This window comes from Vombatus ursinus, unplaced genomic scaffold (genome assembly GCF_900497805.2).
Source record: "Vombatus ursinus unplaced genomic scaffold, bare-nosed wombat genome assembly UNPS02014818.1, whole genome shotgun sequence".
NCBI lineage: Eukaryota > Metazoa > Chordata > Mammalia > Diprotodontia > Vombatidae > Vombatus > Vombatus ursinus.
The window spans coordinates 34914228-34937958 of record NW_020954596.1 but is presented as its reverse complement, the minus strand read 5'-3'; the positions used below and the strand labels follow the sequence as shown (position 1 = coordinate 34937958).

General features: G+C 38.6%; 1 protein-coding gene across 1 annotated transcript in view; it reads right to left on the bottom strand.

The window, feature by feature from the left end:
* Positions 1-20277, bottom strand: part of RBPJ (recombination signal binding protein for immunoglobulin kappa J region) — a 234550-nt gene extending 214273 nt beyond the window's left edge. Inside the window, exon 1 of the mRNA XM_027836304.1 lies at positions 20224-20277. The gene's annotated coding sequence lies outside the window, so the exon portion shown is untranslated. The remainder of the gene's footprint in view (positions 1-20223) is intronic.
* Between the last annotated feature and the right edge of the window lie 3454 nt (positions 20278-23731).

Genomic DNA, 23731 nt, shown 5'->3' with positions numbered 1-23731 from the left:
GCTACCTGCACCTAAAAGAGGGGACAGCTAGGGTGACTCATGGAATTCTTCAGGTGGGCAGTGCTGAAGTGGAATAACCCTTGGAGTCATCTTTGCAGTCTCAGCCCCCTGAGGAATGTACACTCCAATGACTGGCACTAACTCTCTAAAGATTTAGATGTAGAGAACTTTGTGCTATACAACAGAATTTTCCTTTCTCTGTCTCGGTCTTTCTCTCTTTCTCCCATCCTCCTTTTCCCTTCCTCTCCCTTCTCCCTTGTTCCCTTCCCCTTTTCCCTCCTTCACTCCCCCTTTTCTCTTCTTCCCTCACTTTCTTCCCTTTCTTCATTTCTCCCCCTGTTTCTGTCTCTCTTCCCCCCTCCTTCTCCCTCCCTCCTTCCCCCTTCTTCCTCCGTCTTTCTCTCCTTCCTCCCTCTCTTCATTTCTCTCTCTCTCTCTGTCTCTCTCTCTTCCTCCCCCTTTCCCCCTCCTTATTTCCTCTACCCAACTCGTCTCTCTTTCCCCCTACCACTCTGAAAAAATGTTTTTGGTTCCTTTTTAAAAAGTAGTGACTGTGAGTATCCATGGAAGTGGAAAGCTAGCCCTGGTTTTTTTTTTTTTAAGTCTGAAAGCCTCTCATTTTTATAGTTTTGAAAATCCTTGGAGTTTAACTTTGAACTTTCACCAAGAAAAATTATATCTTATAAACAATGGCATTTGTTGATTGGATGAGGGACTAGATCAATATTGGTTTTGGCAAGCAGTTCTGGCTACAGTTGCCTTTAGAAATATGCTGGTTGTGGTGTTAAAAAATTATGTCAGTTCCTCAACATGTGCCTCTTTTTCTTGGAGTTTTGCCGGAGAATTAGTTTCCAAAGTTACTTCCAGAAGTTAACCTAGAGCCTGGCCTCCCCAACAAAGGAAGTTACACATAAACTAATGGAATGTGGTCCCACTGCTGGGAGTGCGCCCCAGCCTCCCCAAGACCACATTTTGGAGGAGATTGCCCTGGGAGAAATCCAATTTTTTGAGAAAGATTATCTGAGGAGGGATAGGGTGATGTGGGGTGACTCCTAATTCACCTATCACAATCCTAATCTCTATAATGCAAAAAGGGTCCATTAGATAAGAGCACAGAAGGGAAAGAAAAGAGCAAACCTGAATCCAGAGGGTGAAAAACCACAGCTTTCCAAAAGGACTAACTATTGTAGACACTATGATTCTGCCTATATTAGGAAGTCTTAACCCTCTTCTTTTGACTGTAAGGTTTATAGTGATTTATTTTAGGCTTCCACATTAGGAATTCATATTTGGCAATATAGGTCCATGTGCTGTTGTATATGTATAATTGTATATGTGTATAAGTACGTTCTAAATGGAATATGAAGCAGCAGGGCATATTGGATAGAGTACTAGCTAGCTTTGGAGTCAGGAACACTTGGATTCAAGTTTAATCTCTGACGCATACTGACTATATGACTAGACAAGTCACTAAACCTCTCAATGGCATCCTGAAGCAGCTCTCTTAAGACTAGAAGTGACCGGTGAGTTGTTGAGCTGTATCAGTGCAGGAGCTTTTGGCTCTTGGGAGTTCTCCCATACCAATGAAATCACGGTTCTGGACCAACGTAATGTATTTTATGTAGCTTAGTTACTTATTGAGAGGGGCCTTCACTTCTAATGAAGTTTTTGTCTCAGCTCGAAACAGTAGAGAATAAGGAACAAGGAAGGAATCAAGAAACTGGGTTCTGCTTTTGGTTATGCAGCCTATCAGGTTCGTGACCTCAGGCATGTCACTTAACTACTCAGAGTCTCGGCTTCCTCATGGGAGTAATAATACATGTGCCATTGACTTTATAGAGCTGTTATGAGGAGCAAATGAGTTGAAGTATGTAAGATGCTTTGTAATCATAAAGGCATACATGAATTTCAGCTGTGATATATGCTTTATACTGATGTTCACGCTAATAGTAGATGAAGAAATAGAGGTGCTCTTTTAAAAAAGCTAAAGAAATGAATTTCACATATTTAATTCATATCAAACACTAGGATCTGAGCCAATCATCTGGAGACATTTGCACTAAATAAGTTTAGTTAAACATATTATATAGACTCTATGCCATAATACATTTCAAATGTATGAACTATCTAAATATTAAAAAGTCATAGAATAAAAAAATTATAGGAAAATGTAAGATTACATATTTCACAGTTATGGAGGGGGAAAATTTTTGTAAACAAATGTAAACTAGTAGAGATCATTAAAGGCAAAACAGACAATTTTGATTACTTATTAAAAAGTTTTGCCTAAAATTAAAAAATTAAAAAGAATTAGAAAAAGATGTATTAAAAAAAATCTTGTATTAGATATCTCTGACAAAAGTCTGCTGTCCAAACTTTATAGGAAACTTAATTTTATGTTTAAAGTCAATTGTTAAGAGCCATTCCCTAGTAGACACCTGTTTAAATGATAACAATTTTCTTTTCTTTGCCCTTTCCTCTTTCCCTCCCTCCTTCCTTCCTTCCTTCATACTTCCTTTCTTCCTTCTTTCCTTCCTTCCTTCCTTTCTTCCTTCCTTTCCCTATCTCTCCTAGACTGGAAATGTACTAACCTCTCATGGGCCTGATACCACTATTGGTCAGCACTAGAGCTTTAACCTGCTTCTTCTTTCCCATCCTGGGCCACTTTACCCCACCTTAAGCAACCTGGTGGCTCCCCATTCCTGGGCCCTCAACAGATTCATACCAGACTTAGCTGAGATACCCAACTGACTTAGTTTACTTCAGTTCAGTCCACCTGAACTTCAGTGATTCCCAGGTAGCAAGGCCATACCCAGCAGTAAATAGTTTTCAAATGAAACCACAAATCAACTATCTGAAAAATATTTTCAATGACTAATAATCAGAGAAATGAAAATTAAAATAAGATTTCACATATGATATGACATATCATATCACAACCATCAAGCTGGATGGGAAAACTAATTGTTGGATAGACTGAGAAAAGACAGGAATGCTAATCTACTGCTGGTGGATCTGTGAATTGTTTCAATGTTATAGGTAAATATTTAGATTTATTCAGTCAAACTCACAAGCAGTGATTAAGTGCCCACCGTGTACTAAGGGATAAAAACACAAAGTAAAAAATAATCCCTGTCCTCAATAATTTTACATTAATAAAAATTTCATACTCTTTGATTCAGAGATTCTATTCACCCCATATTGCCAGATTTTTGTGTTCTCTATCTCTACAACATCTCTCATGTATGTACCTTTTTCTCCCCTCACAGAACTTTCACCTTTGGTTAGGTTCTTATCATATGTCACCTAGAGTGTAGACCATTGGTTCTCAAAATGTGGTCCTGGAAATTCTTGAGACCCTTTGAGGGATCCACCAAATCAAAACTATTTTTTATGGTAATACTAATACTTTATTTCTAATATGGTAAATATCTCTGTAAACTCACATAAACAAAAACTCTTTGGAGCTCAATAATTTTTAGGAAAAGTAAAAGGGTCCCAAGACCAAAAAGGCTGAGACCGCTCATCAAGACTATTCAATAGCCTCCTAATTGGTCTACCTGACCAATTTTACTCTATCCTCCAACTCACAAAGTGTAAAGTGGATGTGGAGATGTTATGTATGAATAAAATTTTAGTCAACTTGAGAGGATTATAGGACCTTTGGTCATTGCAGAGCCAAAAGAAGAATATGTACTGTGAGACAACAGTGTAAGTCAACATGGAGCGATAACAATATTCTGGTCAAATACAATGAACAGTTAATGTCAATTTTACAGGATGCATCCTTCTCTCAATAAATTTACTTTTTCTGAAAAATCACTTTATAACAGAGTTTCTTTGGATCAGCCAGTCAACAAGCATTTATTAAGCTAAGTGCTGGTGCTAAAAAGAAGAAAAAAAAGACAGTACCTACTCCTAAGGAGCTCAGAGTCTAATGTGTGTTTGTTGGAAGGTGTTTGTCATTAAAAAAAAAAATCTATAAATGCTTTTTTCAAAGACCTTTTTTGGTCAATAAATGTTTTGGAGAATGGTAAGAACAATTTGCTGTCAGATAATACCATTCTTTAGCTCAGAAGTTGGGAAATTCTGATCTAAACCACTATATACTTACTTTATCAGGGGTCAGCAACCTCAGAGGGCAAATGCAGGCTGATTTGAAGTGGCGTCCTGGACTGTCATTGCTACCGCCTCCTGCCCAACCCAACCACTTATGAAAGTCCAACTGTCATTGCTTGAGAAAGCCCCTGCCACAAGCCACCTCATACTCCTCAATCAGGAGTCAACATTGTAAGATCCCCCACCTCCACTCTACTCTTAAGATACAAAGACCTGTTTTCCTTTTTCCACCCCCACCCTTGTTCAGAAGAGCTAGTGCTTAATCATCAGCCCCATTGCCTCCTACTCCCATAACCCTTGGCTGATTGGAAAAATAGGCATTAGAGGTCAAAGCATTGTGACACCACTTTTGAAGTGTTATAAGTCCGCATCTTCACACACTTTTTGTCTGGTGTGTCAGTCCTGAGGGGGAGCAGCAGGATGATAGGTTTAACTGACCCTAGAAAAGAGATGGGGCACTGAAGACAAGGTGTGGATTAAATGACCTCTAAGGTTCTTTCCAGCTCTGTTCTTCTGATTCTAGAACCATATCCATGTCTTTTCTATAATTAAAGCAAAGGTGGGCTGTTTTTTTTTTTGTTTGTTTTTTTACTGCATTGGTGAGTCAAATAGTGTGCCCTTTTCATCCCCTGCCTCCTGCATAATATATGCATATCATAAGCTGAGTTGGTTTTATGCTTTATATAGAAGCCTCCTAGTGTCATTGCCTCATGACTAATAGAGAAGGCCAGATTCACCCCTTGCCTAACTCTCCTCCATTCTTAAGCTATCCTAATCCAGTCTCCCCAGATTTAAAAACCATTCTGTCAAGATAAATAAAAAAAATAAAATGCGCTCCAAGCATGTAGTTTATTTATTAATTTCAGTTCTATATTAGTGTGGACGGTCCATGGCTGTATAAACATATATGGCCTTTGGAGAATTGCCACATGCGATTTGAAACAGGAATGAAGGAAAAAAGTTTGCTACTAACAACTGTAGTGAAACTTGGGAGATGTGTAGGTGAATATGATGTTATTTGCTGGACGCAAACCATAAAGTTTTCTTGGGTTGATTTAAATTAAAAAATGAATATTAATATTTATGAGTGCCTTTGTGCATGCCTACAAAAGCAGACACTGTCACTGCAATAGGTTATTTGTTGAGTGTCTCCTATGTCCTCAACACCAGGCTAGTGAGTACCATCTGCTCTGCAGATGGGGTTACAAAGGAAATGCAAGATTTTTCATGTATTTCCAGAAGACTATATTTATTAAATACTTGGAAACAATGTACAGGGTATTTTTAGATTTGTAATTATCACTGTATTAGATAGTGTACTTCTTGCTTTGGTTTATACAGAAACTGGGCTTTTAATCAATAAGCATCAGAAGTCTTTACTAATCTGTCCTTGCTGCAAAGAGGATTCTTCTTAAAATTGCTGGAAGCTTTAAATCAGCATCAACATAAAGATAGCACCTGCCTGACTTGTAAGCATCCTAAAATTTTCTCTGCAGTCATACACAGCCCATTCTGGGAAAATTGCTTTTACTGCAATATTCCTGATGGATTGGGCTCAAGAGTACTCCCTACTCCTATATAAAATGCTAATTTATTAATCTTCAAAGGATTGTCAAAGTGCTAGTTTTTCTAATGTTAAAAAAATCACACTTCTTTGATCATAATTCATTGGTACTAATATATCACATTAATACAGTGTATCTGATCTTTTGGGTCCTATCTCCCCCAGCCTCACAGGTGACCAACAGTGAGATTTAACAGACATATATATATGTAGAAATTTACTGTGCTCTTCCTCTCTGCCTTCAGATCTCCAGTCTTTGGCTAGGAAGGGCTGCCAACTGAACCCAAAACCTTGCTTGCTGTAACCTAATCAGTCCCCCTGTTGAAAAGAAGGAAAAAGTGGTACAACCCACAGAGCCATTATATAGACCAGGCCACATTTCCCTTTAGATTACTGTGTTCCATTTGGTCTTTCATTCTGCATCTGTTTTCTAAAAATTTAAGGAACAGAAATATGTTAAGCAGGAGGGCTTTCGATTTTCGATATTCAGCTATAGTTGTCACACATCTTTCCTTACTGATGCTTCTGGCACAAAGCTTGCCAGTTCATGTCCCTATTTCTCTATCTCCAGGACTTAGAGTGATTCATAAATATATTGGACTTCTCCTTGGGGGTCCTATAAATTCAGCACTGTAATGCAAATAGAAATAGGATTTCAATAATCCCTGTTCTGTTTATTGACATTAGCCATCAGTTTCAGATGACTTCATAGAAAAAAAATGTATTCAGTCAGGAGCAGAGATGAGGACCAGAGGAGTTCTTGGCTAATTAGAATTTCAGGTCACCACCAGAATGCCTCCGAATGCATCAAACTTTATCAAGGGGTTATTTTTCCTCGCCTCTTCATACCACTGCAAATTTAGTTGTAGATGTTTGGAATGGACAAAATGTTATTGCTGCTATCTTTAGAGCTAGGATGGGAACAATTCACCCCTATAGGACAATTGAAAAGAGAAATCAATTGCCATTCCTGTTGTTCTTAAATAAATGACTTCTATTTAGTCTATGATTTGACACACAGAGCAGGTCAGGACAGGTTGTGAGCAGTTGAGGAGTAAAGAAGGAATGCCATACATGCTTTTTCGCTTTGTAAAAGGAAAATCCTTACGTATCAAATGAATGAGGAATATAGGTGATCATAGGGAAACTGTGGGACCACGAACAGAGAGAAAGTGTTTTAGGCTCCAGAGAGGACTGACTTTGGAATCAGAAAGAGCTGATCCAAGTATCATCTCTGATACATAATAGCTGTGAGATCATGTGGAATGTCTGTGCTTCAGGTGTCTGGCTTTAAGTCTGTAAATTACAAATAACTTCCCAATTTGTATAGGTTTCCATCCCGAGCTTTTCCTCATGAATGATATTAGCAAATGATGAGACCAAAAAGAAAGTATGTGTGTGGGGTGGGATGGGTGATGTATGTGGAAATTATAGGATTTAGAGTTGGAAATGAAGGAAGCGAGCATTTATTAGTCACCTACTGTGTGCCAGACACTGTGTAAAGGACTCTACAAATATATCTTATTTTATCTTCACAACAGCCTTGGAAGGTAGGTGCTATTATCATATCATTTTTACAGTTGAGGAAACTGAGGCAGATAGAGTGACTTGCCCAGAGTCCCACAGCTACTAAGTACGTGAAGCCTCATTTTCACCCCAAATCCACTGTGACACCTAGCATTCTTTGCCTGGAGACATATACTATTTATATTGTCTTCTGCCTTACACCACTGGGTTTTACTCTTCCCCACTCTTTAGTATGCCTCACTTTCCTCTGCTGTAAAATGGGGATAATAATAGCACCTACTTCCCATGGATGTTGAGGATCAAAAGAGATATTTGTAAAGTGCTTATCATAGTACTTAGCACATAATAGGCAATTAATAAATGTTTGTTCCTTTCCCCTTTCTCACCTTCAGATCCTGAACATTATTTCTCTTAGTACAGCCTAAGATTGCATTAGCTTTGTGGGATACCACGGTAGGCTATGACCAAGCCTAAACACAGGCCTCATCAAACAGACACGTTTTTAAAGGGGAAGCCTTGAGGCTGTAGAGCTGACAGGATTACAAACCATGTGGGAATGGGGATGCTGTTGACCAATGACCTCTGCTATGTAGGCAGTTAGAGCACAAAGGTATCTTTGTTTCATGTACAACAGAAGGCTTTGCCCTGGTGATGTGGGCCCTGGCATTCCCATTAGCATATCAAAAGCACCCAAGGCAGTAGCTTCTCCACTCTGGCAGACCTGGTCTATGCTTCCCTTCATGTGGGCTGCCATTCACCTGTCACTATTCAATGTTCTTTCCGTGAAGGAATGAGGGAGGCCATTGGGAAGGCCAGATGCTCAACCAGAACTGCCATTGTGTCCCCTTAGCCTGTGTTTAACAATTCTTTGCTTACAAGATAAGTAAATATCGCTTGTGTTGCTTTACTCATTTTTGTTGTCATTTTCAATTGTGTCCTTTTCCTCATGACCCCATTTGGGGTTTTCTTGGCCAGGATACTGGAGTGGTTTGCCATTGCCTTCTCCAGTTCATTTTACAGATGAGGAAACTGAGGTAAACAGGATTAAGTGACTTGCCTAGGATCACACAGCTAGGAAGTGTCTGAAGGCCATTTGAACTCAGGAAGCAGAGTCTTCCTGACTTCAGGCCCTGCACTCTATCCACTACACCTCTCGTTTTCTGATACCCAAAGTTAGGATAACTGTCTGTAGTCCACCCACAAGAGATGCCATGTCATATTGTTGACCAGTGTTAAGTTTGTAGTGCACTTAGGACATCAGATTGTTTTTGTATAAGCTATTGTCTAGAGTACAAAACAAAGCAAAACTAAATGGTTGTGCTTGAGGAGGTCACCTGATCTCTCAGCCTCATTTTCCTTAATCTGATGATGGTCCAGACTAGAAACTGAAGTTTACTCCTAGCTCTAAATTCTGTGACATTAGGATCTTTATTAGAACTGTATCTAGGTCTTTAAAAAGGGTCATCAGGATTAAGAAGCAAGAGTGAGCAAACAAAAGCACTTACTACATATTTTTCATGAGACAAATTTAGTTTGGGGATTCCCAAAACAGAGATGATATCATCACCACAAAGTTTCTATGTTGGCAGTTGATTTGTGATACCTTTTCCCTTGCCTCTGGCGGGGGACAGGCCTTAGGTTCACAGAATTTAGAGATGAATGGGACCTGGGAGATGACCTAGTTCATCTTGCTCCTTTCACTCAGGAGAAGACTAGGGTCCAGAGAGGTGAGATTATTTGGCAATCTCCTACCTACAAGAAACAGATTCCCAGGTGGGATTCTAAGCCCAGTCATGGTATCACAGAGCTAGAGCTGGGAAGAAGCTTAGAGGTCATTTAGTTCACTCATCTATTTTATAGATGAAGGAACAGTGTCAAAGAGTTGATGGACTTACCCAAAGCCTCACAGATAGTAAACAGTATGTCTTGGATCTGAACACAAGTTTTCTTTCTCTAAAACCTGAGTTTGTTTTCCATACTACTATAGTGAATAAGTTTAGAGACTGAAAAAAGCTGGGAATATTGATCTAGATGGCACAATGGATAGAATGCTGGGCTTGGAGTTAGGAAGACCTGAGTTCAAATCCTGCCTCATACCTTATTAAGGGTATGACCCTGGGCAAATCACTTCACCTCTGTTTTCCTCAGTTTCCTCATCTATAAAATGGGGATAATAATAGCACCTACCTCCCAGGTAGGTGAGATAATTGTAAAGACATTAGCACAATGCCTGGCACATAGTAAGCACTATTTAACATTTATATAATGTTAGCTATTATTATTTTTTTCAATTATTAGAAATTGTTCTAGTGACCTGATTGGTTAAAACATATCTACCTAAATTATGTAAGCGAGATATACCCATCCAGTGGTATGCTAATATTTAACAACTAGCTTTCCAAAAAAATTATTGTATTCAGGACACACTTTTAAGTTTAATCTGCTTTATTACAATTTTCTCCCATCACTTTCTTAAGTCTAGAAGACGGTTAACAAAACTCAAACTCTAATTTATAGCCTTTGCTAATTTCCAAAGTGTAAATGCTTACTCTGAAAATTTAGCAATCAGTTCATATCTGGTCTAAACTAGCTCCAGCACATCATTGCAATCCAGCCCTTAAACATTTACTTCACCAATGATTTGTAATCATTAGCTCTAGCCAGGGCTAAGAGAGTACCTAGCAGTTTATTTTCGGTCAATCATTTTTTTCACTAGGTTGGATCAATGTACTTTCATTTGAAGACCCTGAATAACTTTGTCAGTCTAGAATGTTGGGCCAAATCTAACAAGATGAAATTCAATAAAGATAAACCTAAAGTTTATCTAAACCAAAAGACAATCTCAAAAGTACAAAATGAGGGTGGCATGGCTAAACAGCCCCTAAATCAAAATATTTGGAGGTTTTAGGGGACTGAAAATTCAATCTGAGTCAACACTGTGATATCAGAGCCTAAAAAGCAAATGAAATCTCAGGCTTCATCAAGAGAAGAAAAGTGTCCAAGATAAGTGAGGCCATAGTCTCACTGTCAAGCTACATCTGGATACTGTGTTCATTTCTGGGCACCATTTTTTAGGGAGGACACAGATAAACTGGAGAGTGAGAAGAGGAAGACAACCAGATGGCAAAGGGCCTTGAGATGATTATGCATTGTAGACACTTAATAAATTCTTACTGAATTGAATCCACTGAAGAAATCGGAGATTTTTAGCTAGGGAAGAAAAATGGGGGTGGGGTGTGGGGAGAGAAGGGACTGGAGCAGCACATGCTAGTTGTCTTCTAGTATCTTCAAATGTCTTCAAAGGCTGATACACAGACAAGGGATAGGCCTTGTTCTGATTGGCTCCAGAGGGCAGAACTAGGAATAGAGGCAGGAAGTTTTGGAGATGTAGATTTCTGTTTGATATAAAGAAAAACTTCCAAGTAGAGCTATTCCAAAGTAGAATGGACCACCTCAAGAGGGTGTGGGTTCCCTTTCTCTAGAGGCCTTTAAAGACCAGATAAACCTGTGTCTGTTAGGTTATGGAGGTGATTGTTAAAGTACAGGTTGGACTAGATTTTAGGCAGTTTCTGAGGTTACCTTCCCACTCTGAGGCTGTGATTCTAAGTTTCTGGCCACTAATAATTCTGGCTTACACTGGTGTTAGGGGTGGATTATTAATTTTTTTTTCATGGGCCAAAATGGTACTTTCGTAATCATTGTGGTGGAACAATTTGTGATGCTTGATATCCAGCTTTTTCCTGGAGTATACTGTGAATTGGGATATTATCCTCTACCTGCTTTGTGGCTCCCTACAGCCTTTAGTCCAGTCATCCACCCAAAATGATGCTTAACAAATATGGCTCACTGTGTGGCTTGGGTGCTTTACATTCTGGGCAGACTCTAAAAGCTGTCAAGCTCGATCCTCAGTAATCACCTCACTTTCCACCAAAAATGCAGCCTTCCTTTAAGTGGAAGATGACAGCCCTTGGATAATCATGTGGCTGAGCCTTTCCTAACTGCTTAGGTTGGAAAAAAAGAAAAAAATAGAAAAATGGCAATAAACCTCATTCCTCAGAAATCCCTCTTGCTTTTGAGCTCTAATTGAATATCCAAATAACTTCTAGGTGCTGTGCATACGTGGCATCAGTTCATGGTGGGTGCCTACGATCCAGATTTTAGAAGTAGGATTCCAAAGCTTCCTTTGCTTCCTCCCCCTGAGAGGAGAATCATAAGGCTAAGGACCAAGATGTGAGCTGGGCCCCATTAGCCATCCACCGGGGCTCAACCTTTAAATCCGATCTGCCACAATTTGGACTTATATAACTTATTTGTTTATTTTAAAGTCAGTTCATCCAAGTTTGAGAACACTTAAAGCTCTCCTTTAGAGGAAAATTGGAATACAACATTATCATTAACTAAATCAACAGCAAGGGCTCTGTAAAAATACCAAGCCGTGCTGTTTTATTTTACTTTTATTGTAATGTTCCCTGTGGAATTACATCGCGTTTTCTCTGAAAACTTTTGCTGGGATTTGTGCAGTATCGCAGGCATAAACAAGGCACATGTTGATAAGCTATTCTTCTGGAGCTCCTTCCTCCTAATCCAAGTTCCTTAATTGTTTTTTTTTAGGGGGGGGGAGAGTGGAGGAGGAGAGAAGAGCTGGTACGGGAGCATTTCCCAGATTGCCAGAGGGCTCTTCACTTCTATTTTATTAAGGTATCTGAATGTGTTCTTTAATCTATTGGTACAGACTTCCCAAGAGCAGTCAAAGAGAAGTAACTCATGTCCATAAATACCACCTAAGTGTTGTTGTTCTTGAAAGCAATGTCATTCCTGGAGGATTGTCAGGCCATTGTCACCAGAATTTACATAAACTGGGGGCAGATTGCCCAACATCATACACGATGAAAAAAAGAATTTTTAGGGCTAAAAGAAACCTCAGAGATTCCTTATAGGACATCCTCCTCGAATCTGTTCACTTTCTATCCCTCTGCCAATGGCCCACATGCTAGGAGATGAGAGGGTTCTAATGGGTCAGGAAGAACAATTAAGGGAGGTCAAAGGAAGCCACCTACGAGTGAAAGCTATGCATACTTCATCAGTTCCTACCCCAACAGTTTGAGGTTTGGTTTCTCTGAAGTGACGACTCTCATGTTCCAGCAAGAATTCACCAGTGCAGAGCAACAACCATTCCATGCCAATCAGAGTGTGAATTCATTAGAACTTTACAAATACAGTGAGGAAAATAAGGAAGCTGGATTAGATTAATTCATTTTATCTTTTGGGAAAAGATCTGCTAAACTAAAACTACTTTCTGTTTCCTCATAGCACAACCCCCCTGGCTGGTCTAGCACAAGCTAGTCCATGTATCAAATGTGTAACCAGCTGGGAGCAAACCAGATTAGACAATATAATAAGATTCCAGAGAATGTTTAAAATGAAAACGGTGCCGATTTTTGATTCTTCTATTGTCTAGACTGAAGTTCTCAAAGTGTAGGTCTTTGGAACCCCAAGACCCTTTCAGGGAGTCCTTGAAGTTAAAACTATTTTCATAATAATGCTAAGATGTTATCTTCCTTTTAAAATACTCTTCCCTTTTCCAACTATCTATCTGCATGAAGCTGGATTTTCTTCATATACTTCAACCAAAATAACTTATCATAATAGAGTGAATGCAGAAGCAGAGATGAGAATCCAGCTGCATTCTATTAAACCAGACATTAAAGAAATGTGCAAAAATATGTAAAACGATGCTACTCTTCTCACAATTTTTTTTTGTTTTTGGAATATATAGGTTTTTAAAAAAAATATGCTTCTTATATTAACATATAATGGTTTATTATATCAAACTTAATAACCCCAAATCTGTTATTTTAAATGAATCAACAAATGAATGTTTAAAAATTTCATTAGCTTTCATTTCGAATATAGCATAATTGATAACTATAACCCAAATAAACAAAAACTCTTTGGGGTCCTTTAAGAGTATAAAGTTGTCTTGAGATCAAAAGTTTGAGAACTACTGGTCTAGTTAAATGGTTTGCAAAGTAGTGGCTATGGCCCATTCTTCCTTTTCTCATTTTGAGTGGGATGGAGTGCGTTGAGTAGGATAAGCAGGCATGGATGGGATTTGATGTGTACAGAGGATTTAATTACATTATCTCCCCCCATAACCTCCAACCCCATTCCCCAAACCCATTCCTCTTTAAAACTTCCCTATTGCTGCTAAGAGTATCAATCAACCAATCAATAAACATTTATTAAGCACCTACTGTGTGCCAGACACTATGCTAAGCACCAGGGATACAAAAAGAGGCATTATCATCTTTCTAGTCACCCAAGTTCACAACCCGGATGTCATTATTAACTCTTTGACTCCTCTCACCTCACATTTCCGATCTATTGCCAACTTCTGTCATTTCTACCTTCATCACATTTTTCTAATATGCCCCCTTCTCTCCAATCAGACAGCCACCACCCTGATTCAGACCTCTTGCCTGGATTATTCCAATAGCCTCCAATTTCTCCCTACTCTAATCCATTCTACACATAGCTTCCAAAATTATTTTCCTAAAGTCTGACCATATCCTACCCCTATCCAATAAACTATTTTCCCTATGATTTTCCTATGATTCTAGAATCAAATAATGTTTCATTTTTATCTCATCCCTTTAAAAATTCAATTTTTGTGCAAGTTTTATAATGCACACAATTATTAGAACATTAGGGTGTGTGTATGTATATGTATACACATGTAATATGTAAATAAGTAAATATATGTGTAGTACAGTCAAAAGCTAATTTTTATACTAATAGAGTTCAAAAATAAAAAAAAAATTGGAGACCATTGGTCTGGACAATTCTTTATCTTTTTTGATTTGCTTCAATTTCCTTGACTTTTCTGCATTATTTAACACTGCCAGCCACTTTTCTCCTTGATACTCTCCCTCCTTACCTTTACTAGTATTACTGTCTCCTGTATCCCTGCTCCCCCACCCTGACTGTCCCCTTGTCAGTTTCCTTTGCTGATTCCTTTCTCTCCTTTGTTCCCTAAGTATGGGCATTCCCCCAGACTCCATCCCCAGCCTTGTTCTTTTCTCTCTGAAGATTCTCCTCCTCGGTAATTTTATATTCTCTCTCTCTCTCTCTCTCTCTCTCTCCCCCACTAATTTCAATTATCACCTTCATGCACATCTATATCTCCAGCCCTGACTTCTTCTGTGTTCTCTAGTCCATTGTTTCCAACTTCCAGTTTGTTATTTCTACCGTCATGTCCCACCACTAACTCAAACTCACTAATTCCAAATCTAAATTCATTTCTTCCTCACAATTCATTTCCTTCCTCCCAGTTTTGTTATTTCAATTGATCATGATACTTATTATAATTCAGGCTCGATAAATTAGAGTGTTCTCTTCCCTCTCCACTATCCCCCACATCCAATCAGTAACCCAGTCTGCTTAATTCTTTCCCTCTGAAATATTACTTTTTCACTGATACTGTCAACACCCTGGTACAGGCCCTCATTGCCTCTCATCATTAATAACTCCCAGTCTGTTCACCACTCTCTGATCCATCTTTCTCACAGCTAACAAAATAATCTTTCTAATAACAGTTCTGACCTTGTCACTTCCCCTCTTATTTTATAATCTCATTTTATACTACTCTTCTTTGTGCACTCTGTTTCAGCAGATCTCATATGCCTGTCTCCCATCTTTCTACATTTGTGCTTCCTTCATTTCTGAATTGGACTTTCTCCACTTCATTAAATCTTTTCTTTCTTTCATGGGGCCTCCACCTCCAAGTTGATCCTCTTCCCTGAATCCCACTATGTGTTTGATACTCCTTATGCATCTAGCACAACCTAACTTGCATTGTATTTATTTGTGTATATATGATATTCCTCTACCAAATTGTTAGATCCCTGAGGGCAGGTATTATGTTATTTTTTTTCTTTATCCCTAACATTGGCACAACCCTTTATGTAGTTTTTTTTAATCAACAAGCATTATTTATTTACTCTTTCAGAACCCCCTCCCAGAAAAAGAAAAAGGAAACTCTTATAACAAATATGCATAGTTAAGCAAAACAAATTCCTATATTGGCCATGTCCAAAAATACGTCTCATTCCACATTTGGAGACTATCGCCTCTCTGAGAGGACGTGGGAAGAATGCTTTATCATCGTTAGTTCTTGTATTGACTAGAGTTCTTAAGACTTTCAGAGTTGTCTTTACAAAGCTGTTATTATATAAATCATTTTCCTAGTTCTGCTCACTTCACTCTCCATCTGCTCTACAAGTTTATCCAAGTTTCTCTGAAACCATCCCTTTCATCATTTCTATAGTACAAATATATTCCATTGCATTCATATGTCATAATTTGTTCAGCCACTCCCCAAGATGAGTATCCCCTTAGTTTCCAGTTTTTTGTCACTATAAAAAGAGCTACTGTGACATAGGGGTCCTTTCCCTCTTTCTTTGATCTCTTTGTCAAAAAATATGCACAGTTTATGTAATCAAAATTATCTATTTTATCTTCTATAGTCCTCTCTATGCTTCATTTGGTCATGAACTATTTACCTAGCCATAAATCTGAAAGATAGGTTCTTCCTTGTTCCTCTAATTTATTTATAATGTGACCTTTTATATCTAAGTCATATATCTATTTAAAGCTTATGTTAATATATAGTGTGAAGTGTTGGTCTATATTTAATTTCTGTCATACTGTTCTCTACTTTTCATAGCAGTTTCTGTTGAATAGTGCAATTACTTTTTACAAAGTAGGGTATAATGGAAACTTGGTGTCACTAGAAACTTTTGAGGAAACTCAGGATATGTATAATACTATTTTATGGGGGAGGAGAGAAATTAATTTCTCTTTCTTTTGCTCCTCTTTGATATCCCTCCCTTCTAATCCCATCAATATTAGTCAGGCTCCTTTATTTAACTCTGAATCATAGGAACCATAGTACTATAAGAATAAGAAGAGATCATAGAGATTGTCTAGACCAGTGGCATTAAACTCAAATAGAAACATATCTCTGCAGACTGTGTTTTGTTGTATTTTTGTTTGTTTTGTTAAACATTTCCCAATGACATTTTAATCTGATTTGGGCTGCACTTGGGAGTTTTTGCAGGCTGCATGCTGCAACGTAGCAAGTTTGACACCTCTGGTCTTGACTAGTTGTCTCATTTTACAGATAAAGCAGCTGAGGTTCAAAGAATAGGGCCTAGAAGCCTGGCCACTTGCTACTTAGGCCCAGTGTACTTTCCACTATACTCAAAGTTGCTGCTCCTGTGTCCAGTTTGTCTGCTGGGGGCTCCCAGTACTTTTGTAAGACTAGCAGAGGATGAGTCACATTTCCTGACTTTGTCTGTTCCATGAAAGACTTCAGTCCTCAAAAAACACAGGGGTCTAGGTTTTATCTCCTGAATATATGAATTACATATCAGTTCCTAAGCTTGAATTTTCTCACTCAAGGCAGAAATCAGGGCCAAGAAAAAGTAAGCACACAAAAGGAATTCTTTTCTGATATTCAAACATGATTTCCTTCTAGTTTGGGCCTTTCAAATCAGTTACTTAAACACTGAATAACTGTCTTAAAATTCTCGTTTTTATTTCCATGGGCAATGGAGGACAGAGGGAGAGAGGACAGATTAAGGACTGTCCTAAGCCACAGTAATAAAAATAAACTGTCTGGGTAGTGATTCTTGTTTCATCTAATGGTTTATGCTAAAGATCCTTTAAAAAAGGAGAAGAAAATCCTAATTCTTCTAAATATGGGGACCCTGAATCTACCTGAGGAACTAGATCACTTTGAGGAGTGTATGTGTGTGTGTGTGTGTGTGTGTGTGTGTGTGTGTGTGTGATGCATGGTGATGCTATACCTTTTGATACCATATAAGTAGTCCCTTTGCCAACCAACTTAGTTCGAAAAAGTTCATTTGTATTCAACTCAAAGTAGCTTTTATTAATTGCCTACTGTTTTCAAGGAATTGTACTCAGTGCTGGTGATACAAAGATAAAAACAAGTCCTTCTTGCCCTCTTAGAGTTTGCATTCTATTGGTGAGTGAAACTGACATGCACACAGATAAGTAAATACATTGTATATGCAAAATTATATAAAGTTACTTTAAGAGGGAAATAAAATGAATAGTTAGGAAGATCAGGCTGCCTCATGTGGTATTCAGGCTGTGCTTTGACAAAGTTATTTAGTCTAAACGGTAGAGGAGAAGATATGTATTCCAGGCATAGGGACAGCCAGTGCAGAGGCATCCAGGCTGGAGATGGAATGGTATATATGGGAAACAGCTAATGAGACAATGTGACTCAAATGTAAATTGAATAAATGGCATGGGAGCAAATATAAACTTAGACTGGAAATATAGGTGGAAGGCAGCTTATAGAGGGTTGTTCTAAACCTCTGACTAAGGATTTTGTACTTAATCTGAGGCATCAAGGAAGGAACTACTGAAATATATGAGGAGGGGAGTGATTTGTTGAAATCTATGTATCATTCTTGCAATATGAAATTGGTAGTTATGAGGAGGTTAAATTAGAGGAGAAATTGGAAGCAGAGGGATTGATTAGGTTACTTCAATAGTCTAGGTGAGGGGCTGGCAAATAGTTTGCTGAACTAAGAATGGTTTTTACACTTTAAAATAAAGTTTTATTGGTTTTTATATTTTACAGTAAAATTTTATTGTATTTTAAAATGAAAAAAAAAAAAACACACATTCTTAGCTCCCAGGCAGTATAAAAACAGGTGGTCTGGATTTGGCCTTTGGACAGTGGTTTGCCAACCCCTGGTCTCAACCATAGGAAATGAACTAGGGTAGAGCTGTGTAACCAGAAAGAAGGTTATTAATATGAGAAGTGTTATGCAGACAAAACCAGGAAGACTTAGTAATGGGGAGGGGGGGTTGGTGAGGAAAAAGAAAGAGTCAAAAATGATGCCAAAGTTTTGAACCTGGGTATCCAGAAGAATGTTGATACCCTCAGCAGAAAGAGGGAAATTTGGAGGATGGATGAGTTTTAGGAAAAATATAATGAGCTTATGTATGACTACACCTCTCTCTTTGGCTCATCAGTCCTCCTGTAGACTAACTTCCTTTCTCCTAGTCACTTATTTAATTTCTACCAGTCCTTTCAAAGGTAACACAAATGTTGCCTTCTCTGAGAAGCCTTCTCTGATTTCCTAAGCTGTCAATTCTTTTTCCCCTAAGACTTCAATATGGCACTTTGGTACCACTCAAATGGGAAAGATTATGTATTGTAGCTTTCTGTGTTTGTATCTAATCTGGTACCATATGTAAGCTTCAAAAGGACAGAAATTGGGGTTTATCTAAGCTTTGGATCTACCCTAGTGCTTACCACAGTAAGCACTTAATGCTGGCCCTAGTTGACACAGGTAAGCCAGAGGACTTGTCCCATGGCAAACACTATCAGGTTCGCTACTAAGGGCTAAATGACCCATCTATGACCCATCCATTATTATACAGAACCATCAATATTACAGAGATAGTCCTATATCATGAAGGTAGGGGTTCATTAATATCATTCTCTGATACTCTGTAATCCCTACTCATAGATGTGGTACAGTTACAACATATTATCTTTCATTATTCACTGTTTCGGTATAGTATAGTCAAAAGAGCGTTGAACTTGGAGTTCCAAGATCTATGTTTGATTCCTACTTCTGACACTTGGCACTTAATACAACTTCGGGCAAATGACTTGACCTCTCTGGGACTCAGTCTCCTCATCAGTAAATTGGATTGCCTAGATTGCTGTGAGGAATAGATGAGACCATGTACAATATATAATGTGCTCTGGGACCACAAATGGAAGCTTTCATTTTAAGCTTCCTGAAGGAAGCGATTGTCTACTCCCCCACAACACCTTACACAGTGCTGAGCACATAGTTGATGTTATGCAAATAAATGCTTAATTGACCAATTGGCATTAGTTTATTTATCAAGCAATAAACATTTATTAAGCACCTACTATGTGCAAGGTACTGTGCTAAGTGCTTTCCCTTGTTAGTGGGAGAATCATCCCATGCCATCCCACTAAGAGGTGGGATCATTCTGAAATGATTTGCATCTGGAAGAATCTTAGATCACTTTGCTTATGAAGATTTTTTCCATTTCTTTTCTTAAAAAAATAGCATTTTAACAGTACTTTAATATTTGTCAAATGCTTTTTACATGTTATTGCATTTGACCCTCACCACAACCCTATGAAGTGGTGCTATTATTATCTCCATTTTACAGATGAGGAAACTGAGGATGAAAAAAGTTAAATAAGTTGCCCAGGGCCACACAGTAAATAGTTGAGGCAGGATTTCAACCTGGGTCTTCCTGACTCCAAGGTCAGTGCTTTATCCCCTATGAAATCTAGGTTCATTTTCTTTTTCAACAGATTGCAAAAGGAGGTTCAGAACTGAGAAAAGTATAGAGAGAAGTAACACCAGCTAAGAAATACCTAGAGAAATTGACTTGGAGGTATAGGAAGGCATTGTTTCTTAATTAATAACAACAACCCCTAGATAAAGTGTCTTACAGTTCCTAAAACACCCCTCCTGACAACAATCCTTAGAAGTAGGTAGTATGTTGTTATCCCCCCTTCGGTGGACAAGGAACTGTCTCAGAGACACTAAATGACTTGTTCTATAGTCAGTCAAATGGCAGGGGAGCCAGGACTTGAACCTGGATATTCTATCTCCAAATAAAGTGCCACATTTTGTACTCTGTGTTGCCTCTGAATTGGAGAATTGCAATATTCTCTGGCAAATTGCATTCCATTTTTTTTTTACCTGAAAACCCCAATGCCCTCCCAGAAAGAGCACAAAACTCTCTTCTAGGTAAAAGATGCCCATATGGTTGTGGAATTAAATGGTTAATTAAGTAAACCTTGAGAGGAATCTGGCTGTACACAATCAATTACTGGTGCTCATGACCTGAGGCATTACAGACACTGCTGGTGATCGTGACAGTGATAAAGACCCCTGCTCGGAGGAATCACTTACCCCAAAACCACTGGACAGGTCAAGCTGATCATCTTGTACCCTAAGTCCTGATACACAATCTTTTTGGAGGTTGGAGGGTCAGGAAATGTTATAGGAAGGAAAGAGCATATTCCTTTACCCAGAAATCAAAGGCCACTTCTCCCCAGAGCAAAGGAAGTGAAACTGATTAAAAGAAATTCAGATTTGCCTCTTCTATCTAAAGGAGGATGGAGGAGGGGCACAAATGCAAGCAAATCTTGGGGGAAGATGAGGGGAAATAATTTAATGACTGATTTTCTAGGAATTCCATGAAGAGAAGAAACATGATTTTCTTTATTATTTCTTGCTCTCTGTCCTCTATCTAGCTCTACTATTGAAGGTTATTCCAGCAGAGGACAAACTCTTGTAGGCTCTACCATACTGGAAAGGCTAGAAGCCTCTCCTGACACCAGTCTAACAACATCTTGGAATCGGCTTTCTGAGGACCAGCCTTGCTAAATATGGAAGGGCTTGTTACCAGTAGGCTAGTCACAAAGTGCTGAATCCTTTGGCCATAGTAACCTATGAATCAAAGACAATACAAAAATCAATCAATCAGTAAGCATTTCTTGGGTAATTTCTTAGGTAAGCATTACCTACTATGGTGCCAGGAACTATGTGAGGTGCTGAGGACACAAAGACAAAAGGGAAGCAGTCCCTGTCCTCAAAAAGCTTACATTTTATCAGAGCAGATAAAAAAATACATAAACAAAATATATAGTTTACTGGGAAAGGGCTTTGGTGGCTGGGAGGATTAGGAAAGGCTTCATGTTGAAATTGTCATTTGAGTTGGGAACATAGGAACTTTAAGACAACAGAGGTGAGGAGTGAATGTTTTCCAGGTACAATCAATGCAAAAGGATGGTGATGAGAAATGTAATGCTATATATGAAGAACAGTAAGGTCAATTTGGCTGCACCATAGAGTGATTGAAAGGGAATAACATAGAATAAGGTGGAATGGTAGGTTTGAGCTAGGTTGTGAAAGGCGTTAAATTCCAAACAAAGGAATTTATATTTGCTTTTAAAAAAAAATAAGGAGTCACTGAAATTTGTTGAGTAGGAGAGCGACATGGTCAGATCTACACTTTAGGAAAATCACTTTGATCACTGTGTGGAAGATGAGATGAGACAGGGAGACTGATATTGCTATTGCAATAATTCAGACAAGAGGTGATCAGAGTTTGTTCTAGGGTGGCATGTGGGTAGAGAGAGGAGATAGCTGTGAGAAATGTTGAGGGAGTTGAAACAATAAAATCTGGCAACTGGGTAAGTTGGGTGAGAGACAAGAATGGAGGATAACTGAGGTTGGGAAATGGGGTAACTGTATGATTGGTAAAACCTTTAACAGAGATGGGGAAGTTCAGAAGAGAGGAGGGAAAAATAATGAGGTCTTTTTTGGACATGTTGAGTTTGAAATCACTGTGGGATATTCCATTTGAAATGTTCAAAAGGTAGATGGTGATGTGGAACTGGAGCTCAGAAGAGACTAGGACTGGATATATAGATCTGGCAGGGGCAATGATTTAAACTGTAGGAGCACATGAAGTCAACAAGTGAGAGAGTATAAAGGGAGAATAGCAACAGACCCAGGATAGATCCTTGTTCCACAGGTACAGGTAGGGGGTGTGAAATGGCCAATGATCCAGCAAAGGGGACTGAGCAGAAGTCAGACAGGAAGGAAGGAAGGGAAAAAGGAGAGATACCAGTGTTATGAAAACTCAAAGAGGATAGTGGGGTTAAGAGAGTCAATGGCCACAGGGAGGTAAAGAAGGATGAAGAATAAGAAAAAGTCATCAGATTTGGCAAGTAAGAAAGAATTGGTAACTTTAGGGAGAGCAGCTTTCAGTTAAGTAATGAGGTCAGAAGCCAGATTGCAAAGGGTTATGGAGTAAGAAGAGCAAAGTGGAGGTACTGGGTATACACAGATTTTTTATTATTTTATTTTTAATTTATGGAATAAAATAAGCACTTCCATAACATAGTATAATAAAAAAGATGATTTCACATGAAACAGAAAATTTATTATGTACAACTTGCTATCCCTTCTAAAATTTAATAAAATTACCATGTAAATTTCTTTTATTTTCTTCCTCCACCCTAGACATAACTTACCATTGGACATAAATACGTGTATATATATATATATATATATATATAAATTATTCTCTACATATTTCTATTTATCAGTTCTTTCTCTGGATGTAGACTTTTCTTTTAAAAAGACAATTTAATTATTTTTCCAATTAATAAGCACTTATTTTCTCTCCCTCCTACTTCCCCCATCTCTAAGTTGGAACAAGAACAAATAATAACAAAAGCTTCATAACAAATATTCATAGTTCAACCCCCTCCCCACCCAATTCCCACATTGGCCATGTCCAAAAATGTATGTTGACAGTTTTTTTTTTTTTTGTGGTTTTGCTCCAATGGGTAGAACTCATATAGGATGATAACTATAGTGGATATCAGGGTCCAGTGAAGTTTTTTTTAAGAATGGGGGTGACTTAGGCATATATGTAGGCAGGAGGGAAGGAACCAGTAGAAAGAGAAAGATGGGAGAGGGAGAGGGAGAGAGAGAGAGAGAGAAAGAGAGAGAGAGAGAGAGAGAGAGAGGATAATTATGGAGCAATCTGCTTGAGAAGATGGGAAGAGATGGGGTCAAAAGTACATATAGAAATATATTGGAATAAAGAAGATGCTGATTGGGGGATGATGTCCAGGAGCTATGAAATGTATAGAAGGGAAGAAGAGGGAGCTTATGGTAAATATCCTTTATTTATAAGTACAAAGCAAGATCCTCAGGTGAGAAGAATGCTTTCTATAGCCAGCCTGGACAATATAGGCCTAGATTTTCTGAGTTCTTTATATAAAGTAAATCATCAAAGAAGAAAGATCCAGAAATTCATCAAGATCCAGAAATCCATCAAGATCCAGATACATGAATCTAATGGTGGCAAAATGATAGATGGACCCGCCATCTCTGCTACTGCCCTTACCAACTGCCATCAGAAGAGGATACAAGCCAGCCTGGCTTGTCCCCCCTAAGGTGGAAATGGGGACATTATGTATCAGAAAGGTCAATCCACTGCCATCATCTCCCCTCAAACCCAGGTCAGTCCAAGATCTTGAGCCCAAGAACTCTGGGAATAATAGCACCTTCTGGATCACCATTGTTCCAAGAAACAACCTTTGGGGGTTGTGACCCATTATCTGCCTCTGCAAGTGCTGCAGTGCCTTTCTCAACATCCAAAGCTACTAAAGACCCAGAAAAAAAGTTCTCATCATCGAAGTCCTTGGCATCACCAAATGCCTCAATGTCAGAAATGGATATGGCTTCATCAATGAAAATGACAACGAAGAAGTTGCATTACCATCTGTTTTGACTCAGTATCCTAAGAACTGCTGGGTCTTTCCATCTGACTTGTGGCTAAAATATCCCTTATGTATGGCCTTTCTCTATTAGAATGTGAATTCCTTGAGAATAGGGA